This window comes from Pleurodeles waltl, chromosome 11, assembly GCF_031143425.1.
Source record: "Pleurodeles waltl isolate 20211129_DDA chromosome 11, aPleWal1.hap1.20221129, whole genome shotgun sequence".
Taxonomy (NCBI): domain Eukaryota; kingdom Metazoa; phylum Chordata; class Amphibia; order Caudata; family Salamandridae; genus Pleurodeles; species Pleurodeles waltl.
Window position 1 is genome coordinate 197,911,752 of NC_090450.1, and position 14,643 is coordinate 197,926,394.

A 14,643-nucleotide genomic window follows, 5' to 3' on the forward strand; every position below is an offset into this window, starting at 1 on the left:
TGTTCCACATGGATGCAATAAAATGTCCCAGTGACATTTAGGGAAAGCCACAATCCTAAATAGCTTTCCTTTGGCAGAATTTACTGTTTGGTATTTATTGGGAACACAATATAATTGTGTGCTGAACTACAAAGTGCATTCAATGCCTGTTTAAGTACTTTAAGACATGTGGGCTGCTTGCTTCAAGCTGCTGAAAGTGGTGAATCGCCGGGTCAAGCAGCCGCCGTCTCCCAACTTTACCTGGACCCATGTGAGAATATATCACAGTATGATCCTATCAAGAAGATTTCATGGCACACCCCATGCCACTAGCAATGACCATAGCAACTTACGTGGACTTTCAAATCAACAATGCAGATGTATAATTTTTGCCTTTTGTAAATCTGCCATCACAGTAAGAGATAAAAATATATGGTTATTGACTGGCTTCTTCGGAATCCGGATTGGTAGATTGGTGTTATGTTAGTCGATGCTGCCCACTTTTCAAGGTCCTTAAGTAAACACGCTGCAAAGACCTCCACATCCACATTAGTTAGGGCTTTGCGACAATAGTTTGCTGGATTTTCCAAGGGCCGCCCGCATAAATGGGCGGTAAAATACTCAAGTACCATGAGTCCAGGAACAATCTAGTTGCTAAGATTTCATTAAATTGTGGGGTCAACACTCCAGCTCTCAGATCAGGGTTGGCGTTTCAAATGGCATTTGGGGATACTGGTAGGACCTGGTGCCCCATTAGATCTGATCCCACTTCAAAAGGGTAATTATTGTGTCGTCGTTTATTATCTCTGATAGGTTAGTGAAGTTGTTTTTATGTAAGGCTTCTGCCACCCAGAGTACAGAGGTTTAAATCATTTAATTTAGCCAAACTTGAGGTTTTCCATTGAGTGTTTTGTTCAGTATTGATTTCAGAATGCTCACAGTACAAACTGGAGGTGAAAGTATTCCAACGGGATTCAGGGATATTGGCACTATTTGTTCTTCAACCACCATTCTCCAAATCATTGATTATTCTCCCAGATGCCTTAATATTGTCTTACTGGCATAATGTAACTTTGTCCAAATCCCCTCATGGTATGCCCATTTTGCCTTCCAGATTTCTTGTTTATATGCCCTTCTCAGATATTTCAATGAGCGCTTTTGTGAAGCGAATGGAACCAAATGTGGGTGTTTGAATGTTGCTCTACTTGCTCTATTGAGGGCCTTCTTTTGCTTGTGAAGCGTGTGCGAGTACCACCTATTTGAGGTGGATGTAATAGGGTTGTCCCTTCTAGTAGTTCCAACTGGAATTTTTCAATTAAAGATGAACATAATTGAGCCAAATCTCCATTATAAGTACTTCCTTCTGAGATTCATGATAAACCGTTCTTTTTCGTTTTTCCACACAATGCATTATTTCAAGATGTTTAGTTGTCTGCTATATCAGCCTTTTCTGATTACAAGAGGTTGGCATTTGATGGAGATTATTGGACTTCGGCTGATGATATGCATTTATCACCAGCCGAAGAACATCTATTATTAGGCCAAGTTTTTGTAAATGGAGACGACAAGACTGAATTTGAACACTGTTTGAGTTATCAAGACTACTTCTATTAACCATGTGAGTATTGAGGTCACCTGAAATGATTAGATTTGCCACTGACAGTGATAAGTAAGAGTTTTAACTATTTCCCAGAGGGTGGCAAGCTGGGTCCTTTTGACTTATCTCATTGTGATCCAATAAATATTCAATAGAATAATTGGAACTTGAAGATGTATTTTTACGCATTGAAGCCATGGTAGTTGTAGTAAAATTTCTTGAGGCTTGACATCTAAGTCCAAAGTGATGCATGTTGATGGCCCGCCATTGCATGGCCAAATGAAGATGAGCAAATGTCAGGGATGGAGAATTCTTGATTCCCAAAAAATGCTGTCTTAGCCTCTTCCCAAGTTTCAAGGAAGATCAAAATCTCAAAATTCTGTAAAAAAGCTGTTGTATTATCGTCATCCAACAGCCTTGATAGGCCGTGCACATTCCAGGAACAAATACTAATAATCAATTGCGATTTAGCTAAGGTGTTCAACCATCAGTCATCTCCCTCTGATTTCTCTTTTATAAGGATTGTTGGAAGCCAAATCCAGTCCTCCAATAGGACTCACCATTTTGCAATTTCTTTGCAAGAAAGTGGACCTGTGGATGAACTTGTGATTATCAGCCCTGAAGATATTGCTGGACTAAATAAGTGGCCAATAGCTCCTCTTAGCAATGCTGTGTTTTTTCAAGGTTTCCTAGTTGCAGTTGTACTCAGCTGCTCATTTTTCTTCACTGACATACTAGGTCAGTATTGTTGGATATTTTGCATAATTACATTTCCTTATCTCGATTCCCCAGTCTGCAAAATGTAGACTGCTTTCAATTATCTTATCTGCAATATCCTTGTTGAGCTATGTAGTGCAGGTAATTTCTTGTGGAGAGATAGTGGGTTCATGTTTGAATTGAACACATACAAGGGCATCAATCATAAGGTGTGCGAATGCTGGAATTGAGGCAATTAATTTTAATATGTTGCCACAATTGAAGATGCTGTGTGGACTTCTTGATTCATACAAAGGAAGAAAGAGGATCTTGGTGGAAGAAGTGGGACAATTATCCATGTTTATACTTATGTTTTTCCTAGTGGCATAATTGGATTTTGATTTCTTACTTTACTTCGTATCACCAAACGCACAGGAGAATCTCTAATTTAGGAAGAAACTTGAGTATCACCTGGGTTTACTCCACTGGCCATTAAAGAATTTTGCTCTGAATCATTTCTTGGTGAAATGATGTGATTAATCGTTGGTTTGATCTCTTTTTACTCTATTCTTTTAAAAATGTAACAATGTGTTATTTTGCCAAAACTCCTTTTTTCCCAATGGGATTACAACCACACTGTTGTTGTCTAGCAATGACGCTGCCTTAGTTCCTGTACCTGAAGGATTGTTAGTCAAGGAACGTTTTGTGATACTTCTCCTATTTTGTCCACCAAATATGTTAACGGTATAGAATTAGGTGGAACTTCACCCATCTCTGCCTCTCAAAGGTTTGCCTGCCAATTATTCAGTGAATTAGATTTAAAAATAAATTGGGTAGCAGCCCTTTGATCTGTCGGCCGTAGCCATCTTTGCTGATCTTTTAACTTTATTATGTGCCTTTCTTAGCCTTTTCCTGGCTTTTTTTATTAGCCTGTTTGTTTTGAAGAAGGTTCATACATTCATGGTGTTTATTACAAGGATGACTTCACTTTCTTGTACTAACACAAATGACATCTCTTCATCATTTAATGTCTCGATCACCAAAGTATCCTGTGCATTACTTGGTTTTCATTGCTCTACCATTGATGTTCTATCACTCTGGCCTTGCTGGATCTCTTCATCCTGATTTAACTTCTCGATGACAAAAGTATCCTATGAATAACATGGTTTCCCTTGTTATACCATGAAGATTCTATCACTCTGGCCTTGCTGGATAGGATGAGCGATTAGCTCATCATGAACTTGACACACGCTTTGTCTGGGGACCACTGCTGCCGGAGGTGCAGTTCTTTGTCTTGAGGACATAATTTTGACTTTATCTACAAGCACACTAACTGTGTTTGAGAGATTTGAGATTTTATCTAAAATGTGAGCACAAGTACAAGTGATTAATTGAGTGATTGAGCCTTTAGGACTAAATTTCCGAATTTTAGTAACTTAGAGTTGATCCTAGCAACATAGAGAGCAAGTGTGTTGAGCACCTCTACTTGAGTATCCAATTTATCGAAGTGATATTTCAATGCTGTACTGTTCGCATCCATGATATTAAGCATATTTCCCAACATTATCGGATGGCCCTGGGAAGACTTTTTAAGGGAGTTAGCCGCTGCAGAAATGTTTACATCATGTTTTGCCAGAAGAGAGAGATCAGCTGATTTGAAGGAATTATTAATAAAAGCCAGATTATCTTCTTCGGAATGGCCAGGTTCTGAAAAGGGATGCTCAAAGTTGATTTCCTCGGGTATAAGAGTTGTTTTTTTTAAATCAAGTGGGTGTTCCCTTACATTTATAGGGCCTGGACTAAACAGATCTGTATCAGGCTTATCCTTCGGCCAATTTAGGCCTTTTGCATCTTGCGCTTCTTGGGCAATAATGGCACTCATCGTATTCATCCAGATCCGGTTTTTAATGCGACATCGTCGGCACCATCACTGAGGCCGAGAGTACCACTTGGCTTCTGTTTGAAACAGTGGCAGGTGATAGATCAACAACAGAGTTCTTCATGTTCGTACCGAAATCCAGATCTATTACATTCGCAGACATGTTAACTTCTTTTAGTGGCTCGTTCTGGGGTTTGTTCTGATTCACGCTTGATGACAAAGCATGACTGTGCATAGGTTAGAAGACAAAAATCTTGTTTGGAATGCACTTGAGCCTTTATAATTATTGAGCAATGACCCAACTCAGATGGAGATGTTGTGCTATTATCTACTGGTTCAGAAGATAACCTGTTTTCGTAAGCCATCCCCTGTGCAGATGGGCCGTTGCTTGCTAGTGATGCAGGTTTTATGGGACTTCTCTTCCTCATTACGTGTGATTAGCAACCTCCCATCCGCTTTAGATGATTTTTCAGGGTATTTAAAATAATCTGCAATAGTAGGTTGGGTGACAGCACCTCCACTTGGCTTTGGTGAACCTCCGATATCTTCAAACAGGGCAGTGCTCTGCATTGACCTTGACGTAACATTGTCGGCCGGGGGAGAGACATTTAGGTCAGTAGCTAATGGAGATTTGTCCATTTTCGTTTTCCTCCATTTTATTTGCGGTTGTAGGGGCCCACTGAAGTGTCTGGACCTCACTATAAAACCAAAGCAATATCTTGCAAATTTCTTGTTGGGTGTGACTTCTTCCGGCTTTATCTTGGGTTGGTGCTGCCTTCTTACAGAGGTCCCTGAAGTGTCTTTCCCGGGGGTGATGCGGCAACTCGGGGGAGGCACGAGCACACTAGTAGCCATCGACCACTGGCAACCTGCTCCCACACCTTAAAGCTGGTGAACTACCAACTGGTCGCTCATGCCATCAGCTCAATTTCACCAGGGGAGGGGGAGAAGTGTCTGTGCTGATGAGCGGCCACCACCGACCCCTGCAGGCTGCAATGGCCTAGTAGGAGCTGCATCCGCAGGATAAGGTAAGCCCACAGGCACCTAGCACTAGTACTCACTGGGGTCGCTGCTCTACTGTGTGAACACAAGCCTCTTCCCTCGGTTCTTTTTTGCCTGAACTGTGCATGTCTCATAGGCCAGGCAGGGAGGTGAGTAAAAGCTGAACGAAATTCAGGCGGGCAGGTGCATTACACAATAAACAAATAAGTAATCGATAACCAATAACCAGTGTCAGGTTACAGGAGGCAATGGCTGACAACAGGAAGTTTAAAATCCAGAAGAGTCAGTGATCAAATTCAAGACCCAACAGCTCACAGCACTTAAGCGGCACATAAGGGTGAAAATGGTGAATATGGTGCAGCTCCCCCAGATGACCTCTTAAATTAAGACTGATAGTGCTGGCAGTCAGACGGGCACATGTCGATGGGCTGTTGTGGGCTTCTGTGGGTTTGCTTCTGCTTTATGGATCCTTCCTGGGTCTCAATCTTTCCTCTAGGCCTGATCACATTGACTGGCGCACTGGCAACCAACAGCAAGGCACGGCACAGGCTGCAAAACTTCAGAACCATCCTAGGGCCCAGAATCCAGGTCTCAGAACCTGAAGGGCAGCTTATGGTGTTCAATTCGTGGTGTGCATCGATCCCAAGCTCAACTCAGCCCTAGCCACTCAGCCACCAGTCTCTAGCCCACTCACTCCATCCCGCCTCCTAACTGCCTCACTTCCTCCTCCCCCTCCTCTTTAGTCTGCAACCTCCTTCCCTCATGCCAATAGTAGGTTCCAGTGTATCCTTAATCAAAGTTAGTAGGTGATAGATGATCATATGACCCATCAATATGTTCAATAGGCTTACAAGATGTTAATGGGATTTAATCTTGTGCAATAAGCCTTTTCCCTCTAGGGAATGAAGAAGAAGGATAAAAAAATGTGACGAATTGTCTTCACACACCACCAGATGTCATGCTTCATACTAGGACTTCCCACGCTCCTTAAAAACCCTGTTTGATTAAAAGTGGGCCTACACCTACATTCAAGGAGGCACTTCTACTTAGCTGTGAACCTGTGACATAGTGAAAATTATAAACCGATGTGGCATACCAAACTGGACTCTTTTAATCAAGGGATACCACTTGGTATTACAAATTCAGTGCAGAGATAAGGGGAACTAGTACCTCATTGCCACTCACACCATCAAATGAGAGTGGTAAGTCCTATGATTAAGCATTACATTTGGTGGTGAGTGAGGACAACCCGTCACATTTTTTGTTGCATGCTTTGGAATAGGCTGATGTAAGGCAAAACATTTAGTAACTACTAGGGGGGCTTCTGTGTGCTTGACATTTGTTATTGGATGCCAGCTTACCCTCAAGGCCCCATAGCCTCTAGGTCCCTACCACAGACAATGTCCCGGGTTGATGTGTATCGAAATGAAAATGAAGGCTCAGCTTTGTTCTTTATTTTTGTGTAGAATCCTTCTTTTGCTGCATCAGAAGCACTTTCTGAACCTGCAATTGAGTTTCATGTATCACGCAGTAATGCTGTATGTGGTTTTGTTCCAGGTTCCAGAGCAGTGCTTACAAGTGTGACTGCGGGGCCTCAACTATGAGTGGGAGGCTCTTTGTGAATTAGGCCCTTGGTGCTTAGGCATCTATTTATGACAGAAATACCTTTTAGTGTTGCTGCTATAGTCACAGATATGAAAAGAAATTGGATGCAGACACCTCACCCACTTGTTTCCATGGCTTGCTTCATCATTGATGTCTATGTCACATCCAGGTAGGTGGATGCCACCTTGATCAACTATACCATGTTCAGGAGTTCGGAGATAATTACTGACTGGAGAAACACAGGGATACAGATTAATTAAAAATGCCTCAGGGTATACCCAAGGGAATATCTTTTGATTGAGTGGGTCCCCATGACATGATTACAAACATAAAATCTCGGATAACTATAGAAAATATTGGGGGGGGCGTGGCCAACATGGCAACCGGAGCGGTCGCATAAACTGCAGCTCCGCTCCCGGCCTTTGTCAAACATACTGTATTAGATGCCTTCGACCTCCTCAGCTGAAGACTTCGCCCGCTCTGCTTTCAGGACCCTCACCGGGGACCATTGATCCGGTTTGGGCGCTGTAAACGCCTGGGAATCGCAGACTACTGAGCGTGCCGGTGGGCGCGGCCTGATCGGGAGCGGCTCTGGGCCGTGGAGCTGCCCTTAGTCGCTCGGGCTGGGGCTCGGTGTGGACCCGTGGGGCCTGTACGAACTCGGAGCGAACCAACTGGTGAAGCGGGCTCGCTGCCCCCAAAGCAGGTGAGAGCCTGCTTACGTGCACCAGCCCTGGGAGCCCTGCATTTGGAGGGCCACGCCTGTCCGACGGTGCAGCCTCGGCTGCTGGGACAGACGGGCTGAGCCTGCGGGCTCCCTGCCTTTTGGCTCCGGGAACCTCAGGACCTCAGCCATCCTCGGTAGAGTGCAGGGTTTATCAAAAGTAAAGACCGCTCGGGCGCACCTCGATGCCGCGCCGGACCCAGCAGGAAGCTGCGACCGCGGCGAGCACCAGAAGAGCTGTGGGCCCCAAACAGAGAGCAGCCGCGGTCACGCAGGACACGGAGAGGCGGCGGTGATGCCGAAAGGAGGAACATTTGCTTAACTCCAGACAGACATCTGGGCATAGCACCGTAGCCGTCTTCGCGCCCCATCGGCGACATTGATCGAGTCGCGGCGCTCCCATGGTGTGCAGTGGCCCTTGTGAGTGTGCATGAGCACATGAGATCACATTAACATAAATTTATTGGAGGGGCCCCTGTTCTGAACACTGTTTTGTGTGTTGACGCATCTTTTAACTGCCGGCTACCCAAAAGTCAAAATTTTCTCTGTGGCACACACCAATCAGTTAGAGTGATCCTCCCTCAATCATACCTGTTCGGCTCTGCCTGTTGTGAGTACTGACTATGACTTAAACCCTCAGACAAGGATTGGAGCAATTGTACAGTAAACTGCCAAAATTCTGGGATCTACCTGCTTAATATAATCCTACTGACCCCCGTGCTCAAGCTCTCTGGCACTGGGAAACTACCCCATCAAGCACAAATCAGACGGCCTTCATAATTACGACAAGCTCATCCTATGCACGCCCGCTGGCACTGGGCAAGGTGCACCCAACCATAATAATACCGTTAGTCACTAATAACAGGGTTAATCCTACTTAGTACTCAACCGGAAACTCACCAACTGCGACCCCAAGACATTTAGGATAATCAATGGGCAAACCGAAGTCCCCACGGGCGCCCCCAGGGAACATGGACTCAGACTCATCACCTCCGCCCGCGGAGCCCTCTGTTACGTACCAGGCACTACAGAAGATGGAGGCAACACTACAAACGCACACAACACAGTTTGAAAAGATATTGCAAGCTATCCTAGACACCAAAACTACCTTGGAAGCAAAAATAGGATCAGTTGTCGAGGACGTTAACTTGCTGCCCACAGACCAACAAGCTCTGGCTGGAAGGGTAACAGTGCTAGAAAAAGATACAACACTCCTCTCACCATCGATAAAGGACATCCAATCGCAGATGACGGCTGTGTCGACTGAAGTGGAAGCCTTAAAACGCAGAGCCAAAGATGCTGAAGGCAGATCACGCCACAACAACATTCGCTTTGCGCGGTTCCCCGAACGGGCCGAAGGGCCTAGCACAGAACTATTTATTGAACAATGGCTCACGGAAACAATACAAAAAAAAAACTTCCCAAAATTTTTGTCTATAGAGCGTGCCCACAGGGTCCCTGGAAGGCCCCCACCGCCCGGCGCTCAGCTCCGCCCTCTAATAGCAAGACTCCTTAATTATCGCGACAGAGACCTTATCTTACAATTGTTCCATAAATCAGGTCCTATACGGTTTGAGAATGCAGAATCACAGCCTACCCAGACTTTACCGCGGAGGTACAGAAGAAACGTAACTCCTTTTTCAGGGTTAAAGAACGATTACGCGAGTATAAAAACAGGTACGCTTTGCTGTTCTCTGCCAATCTCCGAGTACAAGACGACACCCGCACTCTTTTTTTCACCACTCCAGAGGATGCATGGACTTGGCTGCCCACTAAAGGGCTTGCTGACCCGGTAAACCCAAGAAATCCCACGGAAAAATGGTCTTCCCCGAAGGATAAACGCAGGGCCCGCAGAAAACAAGACACCAAACCTTCACCTGAGCAGTCTCAAGAGGAGCGCTCCTTACTACTACAGGCCACATTCTGCTTTGTCAGTGCATCCCCAACCTCCCTGTCTGCCCAAAGTGAAGCAGACCCTGAACTAGATGTAAACTCTGATTCCGCAGACTCCATCTGAGGTCCCACTCTCACGCCACGCACGGCAGATGACATTTGTTAGTTACCCAAGATCTAAATATCACTGTACACTGGCCTGTGCCTCTCCTGTAAGGACACAGTCCACCTCGAATATGTGCCTGGTGCCTGGCTGTATGCAACCACGTTTTACGCTACTTTCAGCCACAACTTCTTAGTCGCCGGTGACCCTGGGCACAAGCACCAGCAACAAGAGCAACACGTGCCGGGAATCCCAATGACTCGGAACCATCAGCCTGAAGCACCCCCCGCTCCATACGGACTGTTTCTCCAAGTTGGCAAACACCGGAACACCACCAGCCCTGCCACAACCACAGTTATTGTTATAGATAGTTACTGTTTTCATTTTCACTAAGTGGGTTTTATCCATGTTGCACAATGTAGTCTACAATAATTCTAATAGGCGTCACAACTGTGTTATTAATAAGTACACACTAGGTAACACCAACGGTACAAAATAGCTGGACGTAGAAGACACTGAGAACATTATAGGCACGTACAAGGCAAGGGCCACAAACTCACTGAACCTACAAATACTTTATGACCTCCCAAAATCAGAAATACACCCCACAATATAAAATACTCACATGGAATACTAGAGGCATGGCATCCTTACGCAAACGGCAACGGATTTATGCATACCTCAGGAGACACCAGATACATTTTGCCCCGTTACAAGAGACTCATTTAGCTAAGTCCTGTCTGGAAAGCTCACGTGCAAAATGAAAGGGACAATTGTATGGCACTACCTTCTCGACATTTGCTCGCGGGGTGGCGATCTGGATAGCCCCAGGGGTCCCATTTGTTATGTCCCGTACACAATGTGACCCAAAAGGGTGGGACGTGATCCTGGAGGGTGTCCTAGATGGCTCCCCCCTAGCATTAGTTGCACTATATACTCTCAACGCAAATCAACACAAATTTCTATGGACACTTAATAATAGTAAACTTAGTGACCCGGCGATGGATAGCATATGGGGTGGCGATTTTAATTGTGTTCTAGATATCCATATGGACCGCTCGTTCCCCCACTTGCCATTGCTCCAGCTAAACGAGCTTCACTTGACCTAGCAGACTGGGCCTCTAATAACGGTCTGAGAGAAACCTGGAAAACTGGACACCCCACACACCGCAAATACTCTTATTATTCACCAGTACACAAACTACATGCCAGAATAGATATGCTATTCGCATTAGATGCCATAATCCAAAAAATTAAACACATCTGGGTACCTTGCTTGCACCATTTCAGACCATAACCTGTTATATGCTACATTGTTGTGGGGCCGCACACACACTTGCATCCCAACATGTCATCTGCAGCCAGATGCCCTTACAGACCTTCCCTTTCACGCAGAGCTGTCCAAATGTTTATTGGACTATTTGTCCTTAAATAAGAACACAACCTCATCACGCACTATTGAATGGAACGCCCATAAAGTTGTGATACGTGACCACTGTCTAGCAGCCTCAGTGGGGGTTAAAAGAGTACTCACTAAAGAGCTACAAGAACTGGAGTCCAAACTACGTAAGGTAGAGGTTGAAGTCTCTATAAACGATGCCTCACTAGAAGCATTGAATTCACTCAGGGCTAGTCATAGAGATGCTGATATTAGGTTGGGCAAACACGATTACAGACACTTTAAAGCGAGACAGCAAGCAGAAGGGGATAGATCTGGCAAATTGTTAGCATGGCTGGTTCGCCAGCCATCGCAATCCTCGCCCATAGGTGCAATTAGACTGTATTCAGGTCTTGTTATTAATACTCAGGTTGCAATTAATGCGGCCTTTCACACGTACTAGCTCTCCTCATACCAACCCTTCACCCCCTAAACTGAACAACAGTTGACTGAACTCCAGACGTTGATTCCCCAAAACCCGCACATTATGGACAACGCAGACTTACTAGACTGCCCCATTACTATGGAAGAGTTACGATTAGCTCTCTCTCAAATGGCACGCAGCAAAACCCCATGATCAGATGGACTGACAGTGGAATATTTCCACTCACAAGCCACTCATCTCCTGCAACCCCTTTTGGAGGTGTTCAATGAAGCACGCAATAGGAAGCAGCTACCGGACACCATGCGCGAACCACTGATAGTTGTGCTCCCAAACCCAGGCCGTGGCCCCTTGGACGTTAAATCTTATAGACCACTTTCCCTTCTAAATTCTGACTGCACACTTCTAGGGAAGATCCTAGCAAACAGAATACTCCCTTACCTACCAAGCTTAATACACCCTGATCAATCTGTATTAATTCCAGGGAGAAATACTTTCTTAAATATTAGACGACTAATCCGCATAATGCACAGCGTCACAGAGGCAGAAACAGTAGCTATATCCCTGGATATGGAAAAAGCGTTTGATACACTTAGCTGGGACTATCTTTTCCGCACTCTTAGCGCGTTCGGTTTTCAACACGGCTTATTTAGCTCGATTAAAACATTATACTCCAAACCCACAGCCCGAGTCAAAACGGGACAAGTTATCTCCGAAGCATTCCCCATTGGCAGGGGCACTAGGCAAGGTTCCCGCTCTCTCCCTTATTATTTGCTATAGCTATGGAACCACTAGCAATTAAGCTCCGTAGCTACGCTTACACTTGGGGCATCCTAGAATTTAATACATATCACATCGTATCCCTATATGCAGATGATGCCTTGATATACCTGAGCAATCATACTACTTTCATAGCAGGGGTAATGCTAATACTGGACAATTTCACACTCGCCTCAGGCTTGCACATCAACTGGACTAAATCAAGAATTTTTCCTCTCTCCCCTATACCAAATGGGCAGCACATGACACTACCCCAATATCAAGTGCCATGGTCTCATTTAACCTTTAAGTATTTAGGTATTCATATATACCACTCCATGGCAGACCTAAGAGAAGGCAATCTGGACAGACTGCTCAGGTCTACCCGTGGCTCGCTGTCATTCTGGAGTTCGCTCCCTCTATCCCCTATGGGCCCGACAGCCATAGCTAAAATTCTAATCCTACCGAGAGTTTTATATTACTTCACCGCGCTCCCAATACCTTTGCCACGCTCGTTCTTCCATACACTACACTCCCTACTGACTGATTTATTGTGGGGAAAGGATAGACGAAGGGTGGCACTAACTATCACACAATACCCACAAGAGTTGGGCGGACTGGGCATGCCAAATCTTGAATTATACTATCCAGCAGCTCAGCTACAATGGGTAGCCATGTGGCTCAGTGGTCTGCCCTCCCCAGAGTACGCAGCAATAAATGCATACACTGCACCACAAACGATATTAACAACATGATTGGCTGGACCCCTCTACCCACTGAATAAGTCTGCTTTGTTAGATGCAGCCAGATTGTGCTGGCGAAGATATGTCCAGGGCAGAGCCCCATCCCCCCCTTATTCCCCTTCATTACCGTTGTCTCACATGCCGGGAGTTCCGGACTCTTTCATCATTTTATGATATGCGCGTTACTAAATCATTAAATATGGGGGATCTCTATTCGGGCTCTAATGTGAGTACTTTCGCAGAATTGGTGTCTGCTGGGACCATGCAACCCGGGGCCTTCTTGATATACAGCGTCATTACAAAACTTCTACACAGTTTCTAGGGACGCAGCCACTCCGAACCCAGCGAATCTCCTCTACTTACTACACTCCTCACTATGGGCAATGTAAAAGGCACTATTACTACGTTATACAAAATACTTTTAACAGGCGCCCGTACAGACTTAGCTCAGGTTAAATCGCCCTGGGATGCCATCCTCACTGCACCAATCCCCCAGAAAACCTGGGAAGCGGTCCTCGCCAAGATTAAGTCAGTTTCCCGCAAGACCAGACTAAGGTACACCCAGTTCAACTACATTCATCAGTCCTATTTATCCCCAGCCTGTATTAATAAAATATACCTGAATTCAAAACCAGAGTGCCCTTGATGTGCCACCCCTGCAGCTAATTTTTATCACATTTTCTGGGACTGCCACCCAGTAAACAGAAGCTGGCAGCATATCACGGAAACCACAGCAGATATCGTTGCCCATGCGCACTCCCACTCCGGAATCGTGTTTGCTGGGCATACGACACCGTGCTAGGGGAGATCAGCACCTTCACAGGTTTATAGACCTTGCATTTGTGGTTTACAAGTGCTTGATCGCTACACACTGGAAGGCCCCACATGCCCCTCCTTACTCCGCCTGGCTCCACTACCTGTAAAGCCGCACACAAGCAGAGGCTCACACATTATGACAACTTCAATATAAGGGCCAGATACAAGAAGGTGCTGAAATCTGGGATAACGTTGTAGTAAAAATAGAAACCAGAGATGACATGTACCCCCCTGAATTATCAGACACCTGATAGTGGACTCCCTGCTCAACATCCACATCATACGATCCCTCACACCCTTCCCATTACTCCAGCATGACACCACCATACCCAATTGAAACATAAAATTAAGGGACTAATAGAGCTCCCTCCAAGTGTGACCCCAGGTAATAAGATTGGGTACCACAAGCCCGTCAGCCCTGTTCTGGCCCTGTTCTTGCCTACATCGTACCCATACAAAGTGAATGTTCCTCTCTTGTCTCTCCAGTCTAAAGTTACCCCCATTATTTGCAACGCCAATATTTATATAAATGTAATATTCAAAGTGACTATAGTTACAAGTTGCACAGTTTTAAGTTGCATGCCAGTACGCTAAATTGTACAAAGTCAACAAATACGTGTGAATGAATACAAGAAGGGAAAATTCTTATTCTCTTTCTTAAATAAGTGAAATGTACTGCTGTTTTTGCACCTCGTTTAAAAAACAGATTTAAAAAAAAAAAAAAACTATGGAAAATAATGTTTCAATTATCCAGGCTTAATTCCTACGTGTTTCGGCATTCTGACTGACCAAAAAGGGTCAACGGCTGTCTTTAGGGCTTATTGGATCCCTAACCAGTATGCATTATCTAACATGCAACACAATCCTGGAGGTGATAGCCAGTCCTACCTGTTCCGTTTGCTGTCTGGTTGGTACCTGTGACAATGATGCAAAGGCTAAAACATTATCTTAAACATCAAAAATATTAAAAATTAATAAAAATGTAAAATGGTGCAATCTGCACCAACTCCCTCAAGTGAACACGGCA